The sequence below is a fragment of the Uloborus diversus genome, chromosome 4 (genome assembly GCF_026930045.1).
Source record: "Uloborus diversus isolate 005 chromosome 4, Udiv.v.3.1, whole genome shotgun sequence".
NCBI classification, from domain to species: Eukaryota; Metazoa; Arthropoda; class Arachnida; order Araneae; family Uloboridae; genus Uloborus; species Uloborus diversus.
In genome coordinates this window covers 160,240,428-160,265,121 of record NC_072734.1, presented here as the reverse complement: position 1 = coordinate 160,265,121, position 24,694 = coordinate 160,240,428, and the positions used below count along the sequence as shown (strand labels likewise).

At 33.9% G+C, this 24,694-nt stretch overlaps 1 long non-coding RNA gene across 2 annotated transcripts in view; it reads right to left on the bottom strand.

The window, feature by feature from the left end:
- LOC129219801 (uncharacterized) overlaps nt 1-23,236 on the bottom strand; it is a 124,773-nt gene extending 101,537 nt beyond the window's left edge. For both annotated transcript variants that reach the window (XR_008580438.1, XR_008580437.1), the window contains exon 1: nt 22,933-23,236. This is a non-coding gene — a long non-coding RNA (uncharacterized LOC129219801). The remainder of the gene's footprint in view (nt 1-22,932) is intronic.
- Between the last annotated feature and the right edge of the window lie 1,458 nt (nt 23,237-24,694).

The window sequence follows — 24,694 nt, the reverse complement described above, 5'->3', positions numbered from 1 at the left end:
GCTAAACTTAGCATGATGAGATCAGAATTTAATGTTACCTTAGTCTCCACCTTTTTGGAAGAAAGAAAACTGTTGAGGAATGAATAGTCACTCGTCATCCACAACGGATGAAGTGACAAAAACAGTATTTGAAGCATTTTGTAGCGTCTTCTAAGCAATAAAAATGGCGGAATACTTCAGAAAAGACTCAGGGAGAGCCAAAAAAGCAACAAGGCGCTGCGCCCTGCTAGAAAACATATTCACTAAGACTTGCAAGTAAAGAGTATCAGTAAGCGAGAAATAATTAGATTCTAATTATTCAGATAATTTCCGGAACAGCATATCCATATTTTTTCGCATCACGTTCCGTTGTAATGGATGGAAAAATAATTCTCCATTATCAATCACTTGTTACGTTGGAGGGACATAGATCATGACACCTGAGGCTATTCTCACTTCAGCGGACACAGCTTTCTGTAAGCGAGAACCAAGCAACCCTGAAGACAAAAACAACTATCTTAGAACTCACGAGGACTTTTCGCAACAGGCTTAAAACGATCTATTGCTAAATAGTTTTACGGCAGATGCATATAAAAAGCTCATTAAAATCTTGAGAAACTGAGATCAAATTATTTACTTAATATCCTCATAAAAGCAATGACTGAAATATTGATTCCAGACGTTTTAACCCAACCTAGAAAAGTATAGGACGTATTTAAAATACAATCAAACTATTCCATATGTCCTTCAGAAATACTACAAGACAGAATTGTGGAAGTTTTAACTGAAAAAGAAAAGGACTTGAAGAGGACAGAAGGAAATTGATACAATTTAAATAAACTATGAAAAAAGAAAGAATGCTTGTATCAAGATGGTCGCTATGAGAACAAAAGACCAAGGAAAAAAAATCTATGCTGGACTGCAGCGCAGGTGTTGTTCAACTTTCAGTGAACTGATACTCGGTCTTACAAAACTTATTTTATAACTACAGCAAACTCTCAATTATCCGTGGAATAAAGGTGGCATGGTAACCGTAGATGAGAGAATTCGCGGATAATTCACAAATTAAAAAAAAAAAAAAAACCATGCTATAGTGTGCAATAGTTTAAAAAGGTCTCTAACACTCACATACGTTTAAAATAAAGCTAAAAAGTTAACAGTATATGTAAAAAAAATGCGTGTAAAAGTTCAAAAAGAATCGCTCATTGTTGCAAACTTATTACATACTCATACATACGCGAGCAAATCGTGCAAGCAAATTTGCTTCAACAGATCAAGCTAGATTTCCCAAAACGCAAAGGAGGGGGAGAGGCATTTTTTCATGACTGGTCTGGTCCCTCATTTATACATGTGAGTAGTGTAGATTCAAAAAGCAGTAAGTAATAAAGTTCTAAAGATGGAAGTAGTGTAAATCTATAAGTTAGGTTTCGGTGACCTTAGAAAATTTGATGTCTTTGTATGGGAGGAGGAAGAAAGCAATAGAAATATTTAAAAATATGTTTTGACCTACTTAAAAAAAATGTGTGCATTTATCTAGATTCAGTTGATCATTGCTTTTTTTTTCCAAAGTGAAAGGCAGAGGATAATCGGGAGTTTTCTGTGCTCATATTCAATGAACGATTTTGTTACATATATAGTTTTCCCCATAACCCCATAAAATTTAAACGAAAGGATTCTGACGCACAAATATGAATGTGTCTTTAATGTTAAGCAGTTTGTAGCTTATAAACATTAACTGCTCTTGACCATATATCCCCATTCCTTTTGAATTATGGTGTACTTGTTAATAAAAATAAAATTCATAGCACCAACCATGATCTTGAAAACATAAACCTCAAATGTCACATATTAGTGTAGAGATATGTTATTAAAACAAAGAAGTTAATAGATCTGCGATAAGAACACAGATTCTACTGACAGTTTTTTTTTTGAGAAAAATAAATGAGGACAGTAAACAGTAGAAAGCAGCATATATTTCCTCAAAATAACATCAACTTTGAGGAATTATTTGAATGCACTAAAATAGGAATATAATAGTGAGGAGGAGCTGTGCCGTAATTACCTTGTCAATTCCAATTCTGCAAACAACAGAGAGCATTATATGCACCCTCAACTCAAAATGTCGTAAAATGGCATACACAAAGGATTTTCTCCTACTTAGTTCAAATGGAATGCGGTATAAATATAATCAGTGGTCATCTTGGATACTGCTATTACCAATAGAATGGGCCCTATCAGCCGCTTACGTTTAGACATGAAGATGTTTTTTTTTTTTTTCTAAAATAAATTGCAGTGTAGAAAAAGGGAAGACAATTTTATGAAGTACTTTGAACTTAGTATCAGTTTCCAGCATCAAAAACATTGAAATAGAGTAGCTAAGACTGTAGAGTGAACGCTCAAGGGTATGATGGAGCAGTGGCATAGCGAGAAATTTTTCATGGAGAGGGGGGGGGAGGGGTCATATCAAATTTTTGGAAATTGAAGACCAAAAAGTGCAGTTTGAGGCCCTTGCATGCGTGTTCATACATACAATTTTATCACTTCATGGGGGCGTGGAGGTTATGACTCCATATTCCCCCCTGACTAAGCCACTGCAGACCCCCAGAGTAAGTGCAGCTAAAATACGTACAGATGTTAGGTTTTTCTTTGGAAAAACTAAACCTCTTTTTTTTCTCTCATATGCCCAGGTAGATTGACCAATTTGTTGACAACTCTCCTTTCAAAAATCCATCACCAATAAGATAACATGAATAATTGGAGGTTGTGGTTCAAGGCACAAAGTAGCGTTAACGTGTAATAGAACTCAATGATTAATTAAGTAATTCAAGACTATAACGAAAATAGGACTGTTTGTTAAAGATATGGGGCAACATTGATGCAAGAAGAGCAATAACTCAGTCCTATGGTAACTCTATGCTCATCCTGGAAGAAATGATAAATGACTTTCATGAGATAATGACTCAGTGAGATGCAGACAGAAATTGTCAACGAGTCATGCTTAGCAGCGCAAATAATGAAGTATTTTTCTTCGTTACCAGGCAACAAATACTCCTTCCACCTCAGCATAAACCTTAGCTCAGTGATACTCAATCTTCGGCGGCCCACGGGTCGCAAGCTGCCCTGAGCATTCTTGCGAATGGCAAATATGGGCAAGAAACGAAATAACTACTAACTGAAGGAACAAAGCCTAATGAAGAAGGAAAAACATCTTGCCAAAATTATAAATCCCAATGAAAAAGAAAATTTGGGAAGAAAACCTCTAATTACAGGAGGGGTAGGAGGGGGAAGGGGGCAATGCTGAAAAAGAATGCCTACTAATTAAGTTAAAAAATCCACAGGATATAGAAACTCCTGTAACGGCTAAAGAAGCATTTAATCACTGAAACTAAATTTGAAATAAAAGGAGGGGGGAGAGAGAAAATGGTAAAATACTATTGTTTAGAAGTAAAACCCTGAGGGCTAAGTAGAAAATGCAAATGATCAATTTAATCTGAAAATCAAAACTAACAGTCAGGGGTTTATTTTAAAAGAATGGCAGCCTGCATACCGACGTATAGAAAACAAATAAATTTAAGATTAATTAACTTCAGTGGCGCACACAAGAGAGGGGTCCAGGGGGTCCAAACCCCTACCATAGGTCTTGCTTTTTTTCGATTGATTTCGATTCTATGTATTTTGCCCGTAGATCAATTTCAAACAAAGGTAACAGTAATGTCAGTTCTAATAAGTGAAAAAATAAAATCCTCATGTTAAAAGATTTTTAAAAATATTGTGCACTTTCCTTATAACGAATTGCCTATGAGCAGCAGAATGGCGATTATATATAAATACACTGTAATAACCATGTTTTTAGCTTTGTAATTACAGATTAAAATGAGATTCTATGAACTTGAATCCATTTTTAGCCTAATTTCCCAGTAAAAGTCAGAGAAAGAAGAAAAGAGCATTAAAGAAAGCTTAGTGCATCTTTAAAAAATCGCAAAAAAAAAAAAAAAAAAAAAAAAAAAAAAAAAAGCCAAAAATAAATAAAATAATTAAATTAATATCGAAAAATTAAAAAATTGGAAAGTAGGGTATTGAGATGAGGGAAAATGTCGGTCGGTCTGTTTGTCTGTAGGTCTGTCTGTCTCCGAATCCGACTCCTGTACGATTAGTTATTTTCGTAACAATTTGCAATTTTTGCTAATTTTAAGAATATCGATATCGAAAGTAGATATTGGTATACGGGAAAGTAGGCTCGTTTAGTTCTGGACGGAACTTCTTGTTTAATTATGAAAAAACTTATAGCGTAAATTATTTTGCGTTCTAGTTATTTACTTTAGTATATTTCATTAAATAATGCTAAGTATTTATTCAATAGTTTTTATTTCGCTGTTTTTCGTTCTCAGGAATCGTTAAAATCAAGATGATACCAGAAAGAGGCTTTCGATTTTGGACCCTTCTTTTGCAAAATTCCTATGTGTGCCACTGATTAACTTACTTGTTAAAACCCGGGGCGACGGGAAGATTTTCAAGTCAAACCCATTAGAATCCGGAATTTTTACACCTTTTGCCAGATTGGATTTGCATAGGAGCTCACCTGAGCTGAGCTGAGCGCTCCTGTACTTCTTTTCAATTTTGGGGAAAATTTAACATTTTAGGCAAAACCTTCAGGATATTTACACCTAAAACTGGGTTGGAGGAACCATACTGCTATGCTAGGCGCAGAAGTGGTATCTGCAGATGAGACAAAACTGAGAAATTGCTATTTATATATAGAGTTTTGTGCCTCTATACTGATTTTATCAATGAAACTTTTATGGAGATTTTTGAAAACCATAAAATAAAACCATAAAACACTGTATTGAGTTAAAATATGTTTTGAAAGAACTACCTGATGACAGTAACTCAATTTTGCTAAAACGTGCAGATACGACTTTTGTGTTAGAACGACAGTATAGGGCACTTGCACTTCGTTTGGTAGAAATTAAGCCGCGCCTTTTTAACACATAGTGCAAATTAAAATAATACGATATTTTACATGCGTGTAAGGAATATTATGATCCCCCCCCCCTTGTATTTACAATATTTCACAAATAAACCGATTGCCCAGTTTCTTTATTTTCAAAGCTTCCTCAATACTCCTGAACATTCTTGAATTAGAACTTTTTAAATTCGCCACTGCTCTCCTGGAGGTGTGATACGAAGTGGGTGAAATGAAAATATCAAGATTACGTATTATATGAGGTGGATGAAATTTAGCAGCAACCAAGAAATTACAACTATAAAAAATTATAAAACTCATGCATTAATCAATACTAATTCGTGTTCCCATAGAACTGGGTTAATTTCCTAAAAGCGAAAACAAGTAAATTTTTTAATATACAGTAGAAAACTTGAAGATTCGGAGAGGGGTGGAAGGATTTCGGATCCTTCCCCCTCTCCCCAAATGAAACAATTTTATTCCACTTTGAGACGATCCCACAGCATGAGAGGAGAACTTCTTTTCTAATCTCGAATAACAAAAATTGCTTAACCTATGATAGCCCCCGTCATGAAACAGATTTATCCTTTGGCTTGACTCCAGAATCAAATGGCGGAAATAATATATCAGACTGCTAACCTGTTATTGATTAGTCTACGGGCAGAGTCCGAAATTCCCCGTCATTTCGCCTTTCGGCTACTATGTCCAGATATTAGACCAACTCCTATGTCTAGACAGAGACTCAATGTGCGCAGTGTATAATGTTGAAACACTTCTCCATGACATTTACGCAATTAGACCATGTTGTGGCAGCATCGGAACAGTAAGTAGCATGTTGACCGATGCAACAAACGCTCGATATGAACGAACACTGCGTAACTTTGTTATAATGAACATTTCACCTTCATTATTACAAAACCCAGCAATTTCATAAAAAAATGTTACATAAGATGGGGTATGAAATAAAAGGTTTTCCAACTAACCATTCTTATCCTAAAGATGCTTTTGACAATGGAAATCAAAATATGCACACAAAGCGACCTAATTTTCTCTACTCCTACAAGTAACACATCGAATTGTAAGATTGCTTTATATTATGTACAGATATCATACCATGGTTCTAGAGATACCCAGGAACAAACCAGAAAAAAAATATATATATATATATGCACACCCCCCCCCCCCCCACACACAAAAATAAATAAATAAAAAAACTGCAAATAATTTGAATAACAAAACTGGAACTAAAGAGTAAAGTGCATTAACAGTTAATGCATGTTTTGAGACGAACACAAATAAGCTGGAAAGAACGCTATTACCAAAACAGCTTTTCAATGAAATCAGTGTATTAACAATAAGAAAATTTCATTTGCAACTAATTGAATGTTCACCGAAATACATGGCCAGTTAAAAACGAAAACTAAAGAAAACCTGGGGGAAAGGGGGGAATATATAGTTTATAAATATAAAAATAAATTATATATATTTTGCAAAAAAAATGAGTTGTTAGAGGGTTAAAATTTGTTTAAAAACTTTTAACGAATTGGCTAAGCAAGTCGTCATTCTTCTTCAGTCATATTGTTGCAACCACGGCGTGTTTAAAGCTCTGAATCTAAACTAATTAAGTTTCAATAACAAATGATTCATACATAGCTCGTGGATGCAGTAACAAATTGGCGAAGTGGTTTGTTTATTACTGCTTATTTATAATAAAATGAAAATGTGACCTACTTAATGTATAAATCTAAAAAATTTCCACATCCGTATAATTACGGAAGTTTTCTTCCTTAAAATACAAGCTTTTAAAGCTATTTAATATAAACAACGAAGTAAAAGAAAATGAATATAGCACAAAATTGAACTACAACAAACAACGTAGTTTTTTTTATTTAGAACACAGTTTGTATTTAAAATTATGCCTAACAAACATTAACTCGTAAACTAGATAGGCATTATTCGAATTAATAATATAAAATGATGGCCTAACAATGTTTGATACGTTTCACTATACTACATGCCGCGTATACCTTCCCCCCCTATTTTTTTTTCTTCTTGAAAGGGCAACAAACTAGATGTCAGAGCATTTATAAAACTAATTTGAAAAGATAAATCTACTTATCAAGCACTTTTTTTCGAATATAAAAGTATACAACATTTCACTAAACATGCTAATATCGTAGCCTCAGAGCAACAGTGGGATATCTTACTGTTATTCCTGGGATTAGATGTCTTACTGTTGCTCTGAGGCGACGGTATGGAATAGGCTAAGTTTTGGAATTCAATTTAAAGTTTAAAACAAAGCTACTGAGAATAGGAATTATTAAAACCAACAAGAAACACAAATTAATTCGGAATAAAATTGAAATTAGAGTGCGGATAATGAAAACATATTCACAAACAATTCAGAAAATAGTTGTTTAATAAGGTTATTAATCCTATTTTTGTAAAAGAATTGACTTAAGGCGAATATTTTTACCTAAGTATTTGTTGAGCAAGAAAATTATTTAGAACTAAAATACGAAAATTGTTATAGGAAATTCGCTTAAAGTGAAGAAGCGAAAATGAGTTTAACCTCAATCCCTTTAACTCTTTCATAATGTAGATGCAACGAAGTTTTCTCCATATTATTACTATGACAAAACCAAATTTTTATCAAACATCGTTACTGTAAATTGAACTTTTGTACATGTATATGGTCCATGTAAGGAAATTTTCCAATGTTATTACTGTGTACAAGACAAATTTTTATCGGAACCATGCTAACTGTAAATGGGTTTCTTTTACCCGCATACCATTCACGCAGCGAAATTTTCCCGAGACTTGATTGCTATGTGAAAGATATGATAGATTTATAACCAAGGAACATCCTGCCTGTAAATCGGCTTTTTTTATGCACATACGTTCCAGGCAGTATAGTTTTCCAAAGTTATAATTACTTAGTATTTTGCGGTGGGAAGGTAAAGAAAAGGCAGTATCTACAGAAATGAGTTTTCAGGTATTTGAAGATACTCATTTCGGATCCCACACTAACAGGAAAATGTTGAAATTTGACGGTTTTTTTTTTGCTTTTTTTTCAGCGGGGAAAAAAAAAAAAAGCAAGCTTGACCATTAAAAAAAAAAATGAAAACTTTGCAGTTACTGCTCTTTCTCTTTCCCACTGCAGCAAAAACGCCAAATTTTAATTTGAAGTAATATGTATATGATACAGCAATTTTGGCCAATCACCTGTTAATCTGATAAACAATTAAAATAATAAGAAGGACCATACTGAACTAAGGTCATTGACGTACTTTTCAAAATCAGAAGTACATTTTTTATGAAATTATTTTCTTTTCCAAATTGGAGTCTGGAGGAGTTAAAAACTCTGAAAATATTAGAAGAAAATTTTAAAAAACGATAATTTGAAGTGTCATAATTTTGGCGATGAATGATGAAATAACTCCCTGAGGTTCAACCGAGGTGTGAAGATTAAGTTCTGAACTTGAATTCGTTTCTTTTTTAACTTGTAATTCCTTGTCTGAAATAGGGGTGCTCATATGGGGGAGAGGCGGGGGAATTAAAGCGCAAGTTGCGGCATCAGAATGTTTAAGGGGGATTTTTAAATTTTTTAATTTGTTTATTTAACTTTATTTGTTGATTTATTTTTACTTGAAATTTTACTTTATTCTGATCTGTTTATATTTCATTTCATTTATTTATTTAGTTTGTGTGTTGTTAGGTGTGTATGTCATTGGCGTTGCATAGAATTTTTCTGATGAAATAATAATTATTATTATTAAAAGTAAATAAATAAAAAATATTTAAAAGAAAAAAGAATGGTAAAAAATAAAGGGAAAGAGGGTTGAGAAAAAACTTGGGGGGGGGGGGGGATTTTAACCATTGAACATGGGAGAGATTGACATCCCTGGTCTGAACCCTTCTTAATCGGCTTCGCATGCGTTTTCAAATTCGAATAATGCTGGGTCATTATTATTACTTCGTCTTTTTGTAAAATACTCATCGCCCTTAATTAACCCTCCCGAATTTAACACCCCTTTGATAAGTCAAATCATCCCCAGGTTAGGAAGCACTGGTTTAAAGCAACATTTCTACTATCCCTCTGGAGGAAATGGCGAAAACACTAATCCGTACCAATTAACGCAGGGTTATAACCGGATTTCGTTGTTTCATGCAATAACTTTTGAGTTAGAGCGATAAAAAAAACATCGGCCACACAATGCACAAACAGACAGTTTCCAAAAATGGTCTAAGCTGATTCAGCATCTCAAAACGGGTGAATCCATGGAGAGCAGAAAATTTTCATGAATCTAATAATTTCTTCTCTTTATTTGATATAGAAGAAAGTAATAAAGTTTACAGAAAAAAGAGAAGAGCGATTAACAGATTAGATGACAAGAAGTTCCGTCTAGAACTAGACGAGCCTACTTTCCCGTATACCCATACTACTTTCTAGTACCTGATCAATATTCTCAAAAATAGCTAAAATCGCAAATTTTTTCAAACATATTTTTTTTAATATTTTAAGCTGATTTCTAGGAATAAAATATTCCTTACTTTTCTTCAAAAAAACGAACAAATAAAATAGCAGCACCTTTTAAACAAAGCAGCTAATACACTTCTTTCCATTAAAAAAATTTTTTTAACAGCTTTCAAAACGAAAAAATAATAATAAGTTCATTAAAATAAATACATCATATAAAAAAAATCGTTTCTTTTTCCCCTGTTGCCGAAAATAATTTTTTAAACGAATTAATGCACTTACCAAAATAAAAAAAAACAATAAAATGTCAACATAAAGAAATAATTTTCATTGTCAAAAAAAAAAAAAATCGTCTGCGCATATTTTTCGAGTTTATTCACCGAAAACTAAATACCTAAATTAAAACTTTAGCGTGAAAATAAAAACAAATCATATCAACAATAATTATTTCACAGTTAAAACCACAGCAGCGGAGTCGGAGTCGGAGTCAATCTCATTTTGGGATAAAAGAGTCGGAGTCAAATATGAGTCAGTCATTTGTCCTCCGTGTATAAATGTTTGCCAAAGCTACGAAGTCAGAGTCGAAGTCGGGGAGTCGGAGTCCGATTAATTGTCGGGAACAGGAGTCAGAGTCAGTGTCAGGTCCCCCTAAATTCTCGGAGTCGGGAGTTGGTCGTCAAGAGCTATTTCCAACAAAGTTTGTTTGAAGTAAATCCGCCTTCAAGTACGGAATCTACATTGACTTTCAGTTTCCCCGTAGGCGCTAATGTTAAGGGATTTGAACTGTTCAAAATTGAACGGAAAATTGTTCAAATCAAAAAGATATCTTATATACAAGTTTTTTATCAAAAGCTTTTTCCTACAAAGTTTGTTTGAAGCAAATTCGCCTCGCAGTTCGGAATTGCTTTGAATTTCCCCGTAGGCGCTAATGTTAAGTTTTTTTGAACTGTTCAAAATTGAACAAAAAATAGTTCAAATCAAAAAGTGAAATATGGGAATGAGGTGTCCTCGCCGAGATCTTTCGAACAAAAAAAAGTTTGTTCGAATCGGACTATTCATTCAAAAGTTATTAGGGGGGGACAGACAGACAGACCGACAGACAGACCGACAGACAGACAGACAGACAGACAGACCGACAGACAGACAGACATTTTTCCCCATCTCAATACCCTACTTTCCAATTTTTAATTTTTCAATATTCATTTAATTATTTTATTTATTTTTGACTTTTTTTTTGTTTTTCACGATATTTTTAAGATGCATTAAGCCTTCTTTCATGCTTTTTTCTTCTTTTTCTGACTTTTACTGGGAAAGTAGGCTAAAAAATGGAACTTTTAGAGACAAAAAAAAAAAAAAAAAGACTGAAAATAGACTTAGGGACCTAATAAAAAGCTTTGAAATTATGTAATGTTTGAAAGCTCTAAAAAGCTTCACCTAAGACCAATATTTTAAATAGAATTTACTACCTTTTTATAGCACACTATTTCGCAATTGATTTAAAAGGTTTGGTCCTTGAGACATTCATCAATAAACATAGCATGGGCAGCAAAATTATGAGTAAATACCAAGATCAAGGAGCGAGGCCATAGAGAAAAATCTCGATAAATTATTGATGATGGATTTTTAATCGACTTACACTAACTGTCATAACTATTCTGCAGTGAATGATACATTAAGCGCAATTACGTAGTTCGTATTCAACCAGTGACGAGAACCCGTACGCCTGCCTGCTGGGGACGAACGCAGCCCGCAGGATGAAAAACGCCGTTTTACGTTTTTACCCGATAATTTGAAGACGGGTCAATCGACGTTTAAAGCTGGCCTTGTGGAACTGAGGTAGCGAAAATTGGATCCAGACTGCCATGGGCGTTCGATTAGCGAGGGATTCACATACATCAAACAGCAAATAAGGTACTTCGGTGCATAAATTGCAAACAAATGATGAAATAAGACTTTTTCTTTCCTCGTGGCCGAGATAAAACCTGCAATCGAAAACGGCAAGTTCCTTCGAGTAAGGCTTCACCTCTGCGATCTGCATATCAGATGAATAAATTATTTTAAAAAATGGAGATAGCAGACGATATTCAGCGTTTTATTTCAAATTTTAGGAATTCTTCTCAAGCGATGTCGAAATCTTCAGGACAGGGAAGTTTCTCGAGCACATGCAAAATCCCTTTAAATTGTTTAGAGCTAACGGCGAACCAGAAAAAGTAACGATTCAACTGAGAATGATAAGTTCAATAACAACGTAATGTTCTGTTCACACATTTTTTTTCATTCATTTAAACTTTCAGAGTTAGACCCTAACATCATCATCATATATGTAATTGAGAATTCACTGATCGAGTAACGCTCTGACGTTATCAACAATGAAACTCGCGCCATAGCATGATAAATTCGATAACATATTTAGGCAATGTTTGACATGCATGGAAATGCTTTATTTTGAAGAGGCTGAACTGGATCCGGTAACTTATTGTTTTGCAGGCAAGACTCGTGGACTTTTGGAGAATGAAAAAAAGTGTTCAACAATGAACGCTATCTACTGGAATTTAGGGTTAGTCCACTGGAGTTTGGTGATATTTTTACTGTTGAAATTTTAACTCTAACAGACAATTTGCTTGATTCAAATGTAGAAGTAATTTACACCTGTCATACCTTGACGGGCGATTTTATAGTAACATAATATTTTTAGAACACTTTTTTAATTAAAGCATGAAGTTGTGGTATCAGTACTTTATAAATAAGCCAACTGGCGGATCACTGAAGATTTTAGATTGATTTTTTTTTTCACTCTCTTTCGATAAACCCTTCAGAACAGGGGTTTCCAAAGTTGGTGTCGTGGCATCGTTCCTCATCGTGAGGCGAGGTGGTGCTGCGAAATTGCCACGGTACCAATGTATCGTATATGATATAGATAGAATAGGGTGATATGAGAAAATTCTAATTCTTAGAAGGGTCTAACAAATCAGAAAAGCAAGAGTCATATGAAAACAAGCAAGAGTCATATGAAACATAGGTCGCAAACGCTATCTGGTTCGCTACATAAACACAAAGCCAGAAACTGAGGTCAACAAAACAGGTCACAAATTTGTTATGAAAAACACGATTTTACACTTCATTTAAGTTTTTAAGAGAAAGATTTGAAGCAGTTGTTTAAAAAGTTGAAACCAGTAATTCTCAAGGGCCAACGACCAGGGCTGACAAGAGGCCATGTACAAGGGTAGTTTTAAGGGAGGGTCAAAAGGGTCAGCCGGACCCCTGTAACAATAATTGTATATTATAAACTTCAATTTTTAGATCCGAAAATATAGTACATGGAATCAATTTTAACTTTTTTTTGCTTGCTTCTGTAAGGAATTTGGGGGTGCACCATCACCCTGGGGAGGATGGGTACCTTTCCTTAACTGATATTTTTTTACATAGGAGGTAGAACGCTGACCATTGAAACTTGACGCCTTACAAAAATTTCTGGATCCGCCCTTGGCCATGTCAGCCAAGTTGGTAAACTAGGGGCCCGGCCCTTCATTTATCCTGACTCGGGACTGGAGATCAAACTGAAAAAGGGCCCACCATGGCTCTCGACGGCTCTACCAACGACAACGTAGCAATTGGTGAGATCTTGCCAGAATGGCTAATCGTCGCGTTGTGATTGCGACGTGTGTAATACTGTTCCCAGACGCAAACATCTGCAACTGTTTTAAAATTTTCTCAATAATTTAAATGCTGTATAAAATCGTCTGTGAAAAAATGTACAACCTGTTTCGCATCAGTCAGTTTCCGTGTTTGTGTGCAATGTAGAACGTCAATATTGCGTTTGCGAATAAATGTTCTGAATAATTCTTGCTTGTTTAGGAATTCTCCATGACTCAGTAAATATTGCCGACTTATTCAGACTCGCCCTGCATAAATGAATTTATATTACTCACAAAATCCAGGAGGATATTGAAAAAATCATTTAAAACAAAAAAGTATTTTGACATTGCATTAATAATAAATGATAGCATTTAGGACGAACGTTTAAAATAAATTCTTCGAAATACAAAAATCAGTAGCGTTTCACAAATTTTCTGTGACTTCTGTCAATTTCGAAGCATGTATCGAATAATTTCATTGAAACCAGTGATGACTAATGATGACCAACAGTGATTAGATTGAATTCTTCTAGTGTAATGTTGGCGGAAATGTATTTCTTAACTTCATTTAATTGAACAACCGTAATTTTGTTGGTCTTTGATCAAATTTAATTATGTTACAAAATCGCACGACTGAACGAGAAGAGTACATTTTGAAGTACTAGCTTCTTAAATTGTATAATGTAGAGTATTTCATCATTGTTTTGGGAAAACTCGTCAGAATTTGACTTCGTCTGTCCACTTCATGAGTCAACAAGTAAGAATTTCATTCTTGACGAGGAGAAAATAAAAATGTATGTAAGACCGAACTCAAATTGTCTGTTCAGCGCCAAACACTTCCAGAGAAGATGTTATGAGCTGAGCTGTGTGCAATAGTGCAGCTAAGTTTGGAGTCAAACTTCCCCCTTTAGAACCGCTGGTTTTGGCACACATTTCCAATACTAATACAGTGGCTTTTTTTTTTTTAAGTGAAAACTTCTTTAGGCGCGTTGAGCAGTTTTGAAGTGGGGAAAAACAATCCATTTCACGACACCGAAAAGCCGTCACTTCACCAACACTTGAAATACAGCGCAAGCGCGGCTTCTTTGTACTCCATATTACACGCAATTTTTTCGCTAAGGGTACGAAGCTCAGCAGCGCGATCGACAGGGCGTCTCTCTCAAAGGTCGAACAAGCTGCCGATCACGATTTCAATCCTCACCCTTATACTATAATATTTTTGAAGTGAAAACTTTTTTAGGCGCGATGGGTATTTTTTGTAATGAGAAAAAGTTTATTTCTTGTGCATGGAAAACTAAATAACACAAACTAAGAATTTTTCAAATATTTCCTATTGTTTGCATCAATATTTACTTTATAAACGAACTGAAATACATCATTCAAAATGTTTTTTTTTATTGATGCTCGGATTGCTGATAAACGTAGAATCGAGACTGTAGCTGATATTTTGAATCTACAAATTATAAAATTTTAATTTTTGAAACTACAATTAATTTTAAATGAAATATAAACATATACCACACACAAGCGCGCGCAAACATTGCAAATTTATTTTGTAGTTTTAAGTTTTCACTTCTGCTTTTTTTTTTTTTAAATATTGGGGTGATAATGAGCGAAAACTCCACGCAGAAAGTAACGTTCTGGCTGCGCACTGTAGGTGTGTTCTACAAAAAATAGCTAAATTTGGTAAAAATGTTTTTTCTAGTGAAAATAATTGTTTAGTAGTACAAAAATATTTAACATATGACTTAATTTAAAAAATAGCAACATTTCGATTATATGAACTGTAGTTTTCATTGATTCGAACAGTATTGTTTCAATGAAAGACATTTTGGGACTGGTAATTGTTCGTCAAATCGTGTGTGTTCGAAAATCAGAAGATCGTAGAATCGAGCGTTTACCATGTTTTAGGTAATGTCAGTACCTAATAAGGCCAAAAAGGCTGCAACATAGAGCAGCAAATTTTCTATTTTTTCTTCTTTTACTATACCTAAAAACAAAATTAGTAAATTGTTGTTGAAAAAAGAAGCGGCGTATGAAGGCACAAAGCTAGCTTCAGTTAGGTATTTCAAAGTCAATGTACGTTTGCTTCTGTGCGTTATAGTCTTAAACGTTTTCACAACAATTTAAAAGAAAGTTGAAGTAAAACAAGGGAGTTTTCTCCCGTTTATGAACTTGTTGCAATGGTTTCTGATGCATTTAACTCAGATACAACCATAGCTGTACAAAGTTCTTCATTTCCTCAACTATTACCACTTTACTGGCCGTCATTTTTACAATTTTAAAAGATTAATAATTTTTTGGTCCTTGAGATATGGAGCAGCTAACAGTCCCTGCGTACACCCCTAAATACAAAAGAAGCTCTATAAATTATTAATTTCTTACTTTTTCTTCAATTCTTTCCTTTTAAGAGATTTTAATCTTCGGAATAAATATCATACGTCTGATCACAGAAGCATCAATTTCATAACAATTGCATTTCCCTTCATAAACGTGTTTTGTTTGGCGTACCTCTAAAACGCCCGCATCATGGTGAAATGTTTAAACGAAATTGCGAAGGAAATGTGAAACACGTTTCAAAATCGATAAAAGTCTAAAAGAGAAACGTTTCTGAAAATTCGATATAGAAAGATACCCTCTTCGCTACAATGACGCGGCATTTCAGTTAAAAATTGTGTTTCATTGATAATTTCGCAATACGGGGGTCGGGAGATTCTATTGTACTTGTGAAATTCACAATATGTAAAATGTGCTGAAAAGGTGTTTTTCCCTCCTTGTAGCCGATCAGAAGTGATTTTTTCTACTTCAACTGTCGATGGCACTCATCTGTCGACCGCCTTCTATCATACTCACTTTGCGAGAGTCGACGTCTCTATTTTTTTTATAAGCACTTATAAGTTGAAAAATAAAATAACAACAAAGCAACCGAAATACCATTATTTGTTGCAATTAATTCTCTCCGACACCAAGGACTCTCAAAGTGAGTGCCGCAGGAAGAGGCTAGAGAGGCCAAGATATGTAAACAGTATAAATCGTTGTTGTTACTGAACAAAAAAATACTCAACAAAATGTCACCTGATTTCAGATATCTTACTTCAATAAAGAAAACAATAAAATAGTGATGCCGCTCTCTAACAAATTAGGGGTCTTAAAAAGAACTAACTTCAACTCGCAATAAATAGGTAGGAAGCCTGTTACTAGGTCTTTTCTTATTTTCCTCACAAAATTATACAAGTATGCAAACATAATATATTATTAGCTGTAGGCAACGATAACTAGATAAGCGAAAGATAAGGACTGCAGGTTAACAATAACTAGATATATAGTTAAAGATAACTAAATAATATATATCCATAGAAAGATAAGGATTGCTAGTTAATGATAAATAGCTATCTAACATCTATTTACGGGCAAATAACAACAGCTAGCTAACGATAAGCAGATATCTGGTTATCTATCTAATAGAGATAAATGAATAAGGTGCCGTGAGAAAATTCGAATTTTTCAAAAGGTGCCCTGGTTTAGATAAGTTGGGAGAACGAGCTCAAAACCAAATTCATTTCAACTTTCTTTAAAACTACGACCATGTTCCAGCGCCTGCAATGTGGGCACATTTGCTCACCATCTTTGCATATAGTTTGCATATAGTTGTTCAGTGGATTTTATTTCTATTTTATTTATTTATTTATTTTGTGTGTCCCTGAGGACTTCAGGGTTACTTAGAAACTTGGTATTTAACTAAATTCACATAGTCTAAAATTTAATAAACGTGTTGATTTTTTTTTTTTTTTTGTAGAATGCGGCGTTTGAAGGGGATATTTATATTTAACGTTTTTTCCGATTCTTTTTCAACAAACCCAGTTAAGTACTCAAAAAAAAAACAGTTGTAATAACAATTAAAAAATATATTCATCCCCACTCGAGAGACTAATGCTAAAATACACAGAGAAATATCTAATTCCGTTTAAGGATTCAAAAAGATCGTGAACACTTCGTAACGGCTGCCAACGAAACAGAAAGTTGAAGGGGGAAACTTCTGATTTTACGAAAATAAGTTTTCTGTTTAAAAAGGTTCCTCTTATCGATCATCGACGGCAGTATCTACATATACCTCTCATCTGATTTTTATTTTACTCAATTTGTTTATTAACAAAAAAGGTAACTGAACATACATGTTTGAAAGAAAGAAAAAAGAAAGCGCACTTCCGCATTCGTTTTCACAGACAGTTTTCGAATGCCCGCGAAGGCTATTTTTAAAAGCGAGATCTGAGAAATTTAGGCAGAAATCCCGCCAACCCTTCCCTGAATTTTAGTCCCTATAGCTACTGAGTTTCTGTTTCAAAATGCTGGTATTAAATCCCGCTTAACGATGAAATTTTATGCATGTGTTACAAAATAAAATTAAATAAATCGTAGTTAGCCACAGCTACTTTCTATTTTTACAAAAAGGGATATTTGCTTCATTATTCTAAGCAGTTCTTACTTTGACTGAAAAGGAATAACAGTACTGAATAAATCAAACTTTGGAAAACTATACTGCACGTAACACAGGTGTATAAAAACTCTTATTTACAGGCAGGGTGTACCTGGCTATCTTTTACACAGCAATAAAGCATTGGAAAATTTCACTGCGTAAAAGGTATGCATGTAAAAAAAACTCCATTTACAGTTACGATGTTTCCGATAAAAATTTGTCTTATACATAGTGATAATAACGGTTTTAAAAAACTTCAAAAAAAATAGCATACACAGAATGTATGAATGTAACCTGACTGTGTACCTGACTTTAGTGAGGCTTCTGATGATTTAACTTTTACAGAGGAACAAAAAAAGAAAGAAAGAATCTTCGGGAATTTCGCTGCATAGAAAGTACTGCAGCGGTAGGCAATCCGTCGATCGCGATCGACTGATCGATCTTGACTCCATTATGAGTCGATCGAGGCAATATTTTGAGTCCTGCTTTTTCTCTGACTAGAACTATTAAAGGTTAATTTCTGGGGGGGGGGGGAATTCGGTTTAATGATTAAAAGTTATTTGAAGATTTTCCCAACTTTTTATAGTCATTGGAACTTTTTTAGTCACAATTTCAAGCAAAATATTATACTTTTTTCTGAAAATGTTCTGATATTGGTTAACAAAACATTATTTTTGCTATTTAAAACAACTACTTAATAAGTATGATTAAAGTGAAAAACCAACATAAATAAAGCACAAATTTTGAAGAAAAAATACAGCATATATAGCTATTTCAAGGCTACAATGGAGCCTCTCCATCAGTACAAAAAGCTCACCAACACAACTAAAATTCGCGAGAGAACTGATTTAGAGGCTCCATTGTAGCCTTGAAATAGCTATATGTTGTCTTCAAAATTTGCGCTTTATATACGTTGGTTTTTCACTTTAATCATCTTTTAGCACAAAGCTTTTTTGATAATTTTTCATTTACTTAATAAGTATCAAAGTATTTTTTTTTTTTTTTTTTTTTTTTTTTTGATGACCTACAATTTGGAGTCATAGTCTCAACTTAACTTTATATGCAAAGCATTCGTTTTAGTCTCAAGTGTATGCATCACACCCCCCCCCCCCCCACACACACACACACAAGTCGATCTTGTGCTCACATTAAACTTGGAAAGTAGATTTTCAGTCAATTTAGGTTGCCGACAGCTGAAGTACAGGGTGCGGCAAGGAAACTTGCTGATTTGAAAAGTCAATAAAAGAAAAGTACTTCGTATATCAATTTATTTCATTTTATAAAATATTGCAGACATTCTGAATTTTTATTTTAACTAGATTTAAAAATTACATCGGGCAAATGGCGGCCTACATTAATGGTGCACTGATCTACCCTTTGAAGTTTTGTTTCACTCTTTCGAAAATATAGACAATGTTGGGGATGGCTAGCCGGATGTTGTCCTTTCGGTGTTGCATGGTCCGGGGCTTGTCGTTGTAAAATATTGATTTGAGATCGATCATATACAATATCTTATAAAAAGAAATAAATTGATATATGAAGCACTGTTTCTTTTAATGACTTTTCAAAGCAGCACGTTTCCTTGCCGCACCCTCAATGTTAACATGTAAAAAAAAAAATCAATTTACAGATAGGACGTTTTATTTTTTAAAAAACTGTCTTATACAGAGGCGCCATTAACTACAACGCCAAATACGGAAATAAATTAAGAGGGTGCGAAAAAAGGGGAAGAAATTTCCTAGATGTGAAATATAAGAAAGTTTTATCGGAAACTGTAAATTGAGTTTTTTAACCAACGTACCTTCTGCGCAGTGAAAATTTCCTAAGGCTTTATTGCTATGTAAAAGATTTAGTAGGTTTATACTTGGAACATCCTACCCGTAAATCGAGTTTCTTTGCACACCTACGTGCTACGCAGCATAGTTTTCCAAAGTTTTATATTCACCATTATTGTTACTATTCAGTAGATAAAAGAATTTACCCAAATATAGTAGGAAAATGAAGCAAGCATTCCTTTTAGTAAAAACAGAAATTAGGTATGATTCACTAAGATTTGGTCTCTCCCCAGTTTCACCGATATCCCCCCCCCCCTCCTCACCCCATTTTTCAGTTTCAATCATGCGTTTTAATATATTCAGGTGGAGGGGGGGGGGGGGGTTGGAACGTCGGCGAAACTGGGTACAAACCTAAGATTTATCGAATTTCACTTTATAACACATATATAAAGTATCACTGTCAAGTTAAATTTTTGGAGCTTGGATTTTTGAAAGAGCCCTTTAAATAGTTTGGAATTTTTGGAAGGATTTCAGGGTTAAAATTTAGAACAACATTTATAAACGGATCTAGATGAACCTGCGATATATTATGAATGATAGTATAAAATGATGAAAACAATTACTAGTAAAGAACTTTAAATAATAGTACAAAAAATAATAATCATTAATCTAATATATTAACAATAATAAAACATTCTAATGCATTACTAATAAGAAAAATAATCATTATTTTTGATAATACGTTTTTTATTATTTTTATCATTAACAGAGCTGGAAGTTGGAAAAAAAAATATTTGGGGGAACATGAACACATTTTTATAGAGTAGATGTCATAGTTGACAAATTTTTATTTGTCCAAAAAAAAGTTATTACTGATTATTTTTTAATATACTTCATTTGTTGAAACAGCAAAGAACTCTTCAAAATTATCAAACACGGAAATATATTTTATCGAAAGGTCTCGAGTTTTAAAAGTTTCTTCACCATCTGTCCTTTGGATCCAACACGATCTATGTCGAATGAGCTGCTTCCGTGGGAGACCTGCTAGCAAGAGGGGATGAAAACTCCCTCGGTTCTGCGAAGCCTTCTCTGTCAGCGCCGTATTGGGCTTGCAGATATGACGCAACAGGATTCCTCGCAGTAAAAAAAGTTTCATTCAAATAAAAACTATTTTTTCATTCAAGTTGAAGCTTTTGGTAACGATGAGTCAATACAAATCAAGATTACATTATTGTAGTTGTAATTTACCTAAACACGACCTTGAATATTATAACTGCAACTTTATAAGGATTTTAATTGGCTAGGTAAACTTCATACATTAATGAAAAAAAAAATCATTTTTGCTAGAGATACACTGCATAACCGGCAGTATAAACTGCAATCTGTAAATTAATAAATTACTTACAATCGACCAATGTTTACGGATTAATCGGCGGTAGAAATACTTTTAATTAAAGAGAAATTGAATACGCCCAGAACAAGAAATTGCGCTGAATAAAGATATTAACATTAAATAAATACCTTTCTGCAAGATAACAGGTAGTAATAAATAAATAAATAAATAAATAATAATAAAATACTAATTAACAAACAAACTGCATCTTAAACCAGGACAACTCAAACAATAAAAACTAAATTGAATCAAGCTTCACTTGGGGAGTAGTCCCCTGAGGTGGCCCCAGGGTGTTTTGGGATTTTGATGCAAGTTTACTATCCTTCTCGATCAATTTTTTATATTGCTATCAAATTTTATATTGCTGTTAAATAATAAAATACATATATTTTAGAACAGTTAATTTATGTTTTATGTTGAATTAATGCATTAAAAAAAAACTAAAATAAGGGATTATGATATTGTTATGCTCTTGTCTGTCAGTGCCATTCTCACTCCACAAACTTTCCACCCCAACACTTTTTTACTCTCCTTGCATTCACTGTTTTTCATTTACAACATAAGTTTTATTTTATTTTTTAAAACACTATTTTTTTTATCAAACACACATTTTGATGCTAAATATCTTGTTTTTATTTGTAAATCGTGTTGAACACGTTTTTATTTTTTTTTACAAAAATCTATTATTGAAGCAATGTTAATTGATTCAAGTTTAAGCACATATATATGAAATTTTGCAACATTTCTGATAAAATTTTGAAATGTTATCAAAATAATCACGAACATTTGTAAGATGAATCATTGTTCACTGAAATAAAAAAATTCTGAAAAATTGAAATTGAGAAAGAAAAAAAAAAGAGAAATTGGAGTAGGTATCTCAGCAACTATATAATCATTACAACCACCGCCGATTATGTTTGATTGATTAATCGGTCAATTTGCTTAATGGTGCACCCCGAATTATTACTAGAAAGCATCAAAAAAAAAAAATTAAAAATGCTCTAAATAAAACTTGACTAGTAAAGTTTATCACTATTTTAATAAAAGAAGAAATTATTCTAACGCAAACTTGAAAGTTGGTGTTACTGCATCTAAATCATTATGGAACGCAACTAAAACGATGAAAAGAATAAATGTTATTTATACCTTGTTCATATGGGAGTTATTATAGCTGCAAATACTAAGCAGTTTGTACAATAAGTGAACAAATAAGACTTTTCCCCCCTGTTCTTTGCTTTTTGAAAAAAAAAAAAAAAAGAAAAGAAAAAAACACATGCCAAAACAACTAACTTTTAACTTATTTTATCTTACATGAGAAATAAGAAGCGCAAAAAAAGTGATAATTATGAGGATTAATTATCAGAGAATATTGACTTTTATCCTCTATTAAAGGATAAAAATCAATAGACTATTTGCAGGGTGTACGCGCGATTTCTTTAGCTTAACCATGTTTTGAAAAAGTCGCAGTGATTTTTGGCGATCATCCATCAGTCGTAAGTCATTCAACAGATCAACTGTTCCAAACAATGCCAAATCAACAAACTGACATTATTATTAAGCTTAATTTCACCGAAAAAAAAAAAGTCTTTCCATTTACGACAATCAGGAAAATTAAGTCATCAACAATGTACGTTTTTAACAATCAAGCGCAATAGAGAGCTTTCTCCAAAGAGAAGCTATTCGAAGCTATATGCAGAAAAGAAAAACGCAAAGAAATAATTTTAAAACATAGAGCAACTTGTTTTTATTTAAAAAATTCTCGCTTTGTCGATAAACAATCTGGAATTTTCACATGATCTCAAATGAAGTTATTAAATAATAAGCAAACAAATTATGCTTTCTCAGAAAAAATCTCTTGGAAAATAGTCTTTAGGGGAAGGGAAAAAGCACTTATGACGTAAATTATAACATTTTACGTAGTCGGCAATGTGGGTACTCCATGATTAGTGATAACATGCCCGCATATGCTTTTATGAAGCCTAGGGCGTTATGGAACCCAGTTCGGGCGGAACCATAGGGAAGAATGGGCGGGCCGCCAATGACCTCAAGCGGCGACCTTTTCTAACAATTCTGGTAATTTAAATAAGAAAATGCCACAGGGGAAAGAAGCCTGAAACCGCGATCACAACAAATAATCGGGGCTGGTAATCGCGAGGAGATCAAGTAAAACGGAGTGGATCCTGACGTGCAGAAGATGAGACAGCAAGAACGTATAATATATAGCATTACTTACATTAACATCAAGCCTCCGTCGAATCGAATGGAGCTCTTTTTTCAAAATGGCGGCCAGCGCTAGTCCTCCGAGAGACGCCACAGTGATCACGCATATAAACACACTCGTCAGATGTTTCTGGAGACACACACATAATCGTCTGATGAGACAACAGGTAGCGGGGACCGAACGTCACCCCGTCTATCCTTCAAGGGGTGCTATTTCGGGTGACCCTTGATCACAACCCTTTTTCCAGCGACGGAAAGAATAATTCATTTTCGGACACAATTCTTTAAAAGGGCAATTGTGCCTCGTGACTGCGAAACGCGGCGAGCCAGATCCTTACGAGTTGGCACGGGGCCAAGAAACCGATCGGCTGAAATTGCTCGCAGGGGCTGGCCGCGGCGGACCAATCAGAGGAGAGCAGGCGTACGCTGAAGTGTTCTGCTTCCCCCCCTGTCTTTTCCGAATTTTGACCCCCTTTGCACTTGTATTTCGCATGCCGCTCTGTACGCGAGTAGTCGGATTTCGGACCATACAGTGTTGTGAATGTGTGTGTTGTGTTTGGCCGTGGAATTTGCCTGCTCTCGGGATATTATTTTTGTATTCTCATGGAACCCAGTACGGATCTCGGAAATTTTTTCCATTAAAGGTTAGCAAATTATTTTTCTTACTCATTGAAATAATCTATTAATATATTTAATTGCCTAATAGCAAGAAAATTGTTATTGAATGATTAAAATTGCTCTAGTTATGTGTCTATAAATGTGTTTTGTTGTTGCTTATCTTTTTTTTTAATAATTATTATTTTCTCTTAATTTACAAAATTGATTTGTCATTTCATTTTCTAACTGGAAAAAATTACTAAGTATGATAAATTTTATAAAGTGTACAATACTGATATTTCATTTCCCTTAATTGTTCTTATTTTTAGTTTCACTATGTGACAAACACATTGCTTGCAGTGAAATTTATACATTTAAGCTTGTAATTATATGAGTACAAACTTTTTCTCTTTCGTTAGTATTGCTTATCCAATTCTAAAATGTCACTAGAAAATTACATACATTGTCCTAGCTAAAACTGATCAGATAAATTCAGTTCCAGAGAAAAGACTTTAAAAGCTGAATGAGATCCGGAGGATTAGCAATTTCAATTTAAAAATACATTTTTTTATTCTTATTATTTTTTGTCAGAAGCACTGAGTTGAAAAATTTTAAAAGTCTCTAAACTAATGTAAAACTAATTACAATATTTGTTACTACAATAATAAACTTCTTTGAGAGTAAAGTATTCTAGAACATTTACGTAGAGAAGGATATTTTGTTTACCACTGCGTTGTTCGTACTAAAATTGGACCGTGTAACTGAGCCAGCTGACGACATGAAAAAACGCGCTCTCTGCGCTTGCCGCCAGTTCGCTTGTTTCTCCCGCTTGGAATTCCGCGCTGTGTGCGTTCGTCGAAGAGGTGGAATCGGGCGTTTGTTTTCGGTCGTTGTTTAGGGTAGTCTTGAAAACATTGGTTCAGCATTCGTTTTCGTTGAAAATTATTTTCGATAATGGGAATTTAAAAAAAGAAAAATTCTCGTGTGCGTAGTGCATAGGTTTCAGCAGAAAGAAATTTTTCATTGATTCTATGGCGTAATAAGCATGTTTTAGTTGGGCGTTTTTTTTTTCTTTTTTTTTTTTCACGAATTAGTGATTTAGAACGTGTTGACGTGTGATGAAAAAATATTTTCTAAATTAGTATGCAATTTAATGATCTTACTAACTACACCGTTTA